General features: G+C 41.8%; 1 pseudogene; it reads left to right on the forward strand.

Moving 5' to 3' along the window:
• Nucleotides 1-1,610: 1,610 nt before the first annotated feature.
• On the forward strand, nt 1,611-2,114 carry LOC132765584 (ubiquitin-fold modifier-conjugating enzyme 1 pseudogene; annotated as a pseudogene).
• Nucleotides 2,115-2,459: the final 345 nt, after the last annotated feature.

Raw genomic sequence — 2,459 nt, forward strand, 5'->3', positions numbered from 1 at the left:
GGGGGCTACAGTACCCAGCCTCAACTTATTTTTGAAAAGTTTTTCTAGGAGATATGGAGGTAGTTTAACCATGTTTACACCTCTTTGTGGGCTGTTTTGGGCCCCGAAAATAAAAAAATGAATATAAATGAAATGGCAAATGAAACTTTATATTTAAGTTGTAGATATATTTGAGGGTGTTGGGCAAAGAAAGAAGGTCTTCAAACACTTTCTCACATCTTTCCACTATATATGTTTTTCCAGAACATATATATGTTATGTGTGTGTAGAAATTCTTTATAGGTACAAATAAGGCCATTCAGCGAAACATGAGTTGAATGAAATCCCCCATCCTTCCTGTGATGCATCAAGAGATGATTGTATTTCCAGAGAAGCAGTTCTCATTGATGGTGGGGAAAGGAGTTAATTGAATGGGGGAAACTCCAATTATTGAAAAATGTATCTGTCTCCTCTCCCCAAATGTTCAGTGGATGAAGCCATTATTAGAGAGAAATAATTCGACAGCATATGAAATATCAAAATTGGGTCTGCAAGGCCATGGATCAAAAAGACTGCCTGAATTAACTGGACTTAGTGATGAATGGCAATGGCAGCTGCTTTCAAAAGAGGCATAGAGGATTGACAGTGATTTGATTAGCTCTTATATATCTGATGTAAAATATCATGAGCAGCACAGTCATTTCCACAAAATTATAACACTTTTGTGACTCAGAACTGGGTTTAGAGAAAGTAGGTAGCAGGCCATCATGGAAAATGTTGAAAGTATACTAATCGCCATGGGAATGAACAGCTTGATTGCCAGATACTAAGGTCTGCAGAACATAAAAAAGGATTAGAATCCTTATATAGAATTTGCTTTTTGACTGGTCTAACACTACAAGTGGTGCATCCTGAACAAGCTTTCCCAATTCTTAACAGCATCGAGAATGCTATTAACATTGCTGCCCAACCTGGGTTTCAGACTTTAAAACAGAGAGGGACAATTTTCCTTGGTCAGGAGGCCAATTTTCTGCTGTTACTGTGGTCTTTTGCAGTGTTATAGCAACTGGAACCAGGAAGAGAACTCACTTATGATTACTCAATGCCTTCTTTTAGAGAATTGCTCCAAAACAAGTCATCATTTTGTCAAAAAATGTTATCTGTTATTATTTTGGCAAGACTGCTGAAGTTTGGTGGCAGTTATAACAGCAGTATTTCAGGGCCAGCTGAAAAGTAATTGAGGCTTGCAAAGAGCTCCCAGATTGTCCATCATCTGGAGGATAAGAACGTAGTACTGGTGTTTGCAATGCAGAACTGTTGATCAAACAGGAAAGGTGAAGGTGATGCCCAAATCTGTTCTAAATTGTGCCCTTTTATTTCTAGTCTTCATGGGAGGAAATTCCACTGGGGGTGGGGAACAATTTCCCATTCCCCCTATATTGCTAGTTTGGAGCTTTCTGTAAAAATAACTTTAAAAAGCCACCAACAAGCAAAATGATGCTGTTAGTGATGTTGACATTTGGAGGATTTCTATGTCCCATGGAAAGTGAGGGACACCTGCCAAACTTCACTAACCACGGAGGAAAACCAATCAGAAACAGAAAAGCATCTCCTTTTCTCCCTTAACCAAGATGGCTGACGAGGCAACTTGCTGGCTGGTGGAGGAGCTGCCGCTTCTGAAAATGAACACAGGCCTGTGGGATCAAGAGCTGTGGGTGAAGCAGCTCTAGGAGGAATACCAGGTGCTCATTAAGTACGTTGAGAACAACAAGAACGCTGATAATGATTGGTTCAGACTAGAATCCAACAAAGAAGGCAACAGATGGCTTGGGAAGTGCTAGTACATCCATAATCTCTTGAAGTATGAGTTTGCGGTTGAGTTTGATATTCTGGTCATTTATCCTAACACTGCTCCAGAAATAGCCATTCCAGAACTGGATGGGAAAACAGCCAAAATGTACAGGGGTGGGAAAATATGCCTGACAGACCATTTCAAGTCCTTGTGGGCCAGGAACGTCCCCAAATTTGGACTTGCACACCTCATGGATCTGGGGCTGGGACCTTGGCTGGAGGAGGAAATCCTGGATCTGATCTTGAAGGGTCAGATTGAGCACAAGGAGAAAGGAGGAGTGTGAAATTTATTCTAGTTGGAGTCTAGGCTTTGGTGTCCTTTTTAGGCCTGGACTGTTGGTGGCTGCTGGGGTCAGATTTGTGCCAATGGCTTTATTCGATTTGCACAAAAAGGAGACTCGTACAGCACTGGTGCTCCAAAGTATAAAGTGTAAAGCATGTTTGTAAAGCACACATTTTTATAAACATAAGTGTCCATTCACCACTATGGTCTAGTGTCAAAGTTTCCCTCCCTCTCCCCTGATTGGCCAGCTCTGATAAGCCATTCGCCCCCTTGGTCTTTGATTCGTGGGAACACTGATGATGCAGCTAGGGATCTCCTTCCTGCTGGGCAGGGAAGCCCTGAGGCT

The sequence above is a fragment of the Anolis sagrei genome, chromosome 2, assembly GCF_037176765.1.
Source record: "Anolis sagrei isolate rAnoSag1 chromosome 2, rAnoSag1.mat, whole genome shotgun sequence".
Taxonomy (NCBI): Eukaryota; Metazoa; Chordata; class Lepidosauria; order Squamata; family Dactyloidae; genus Anolis; species Anolis sagrei.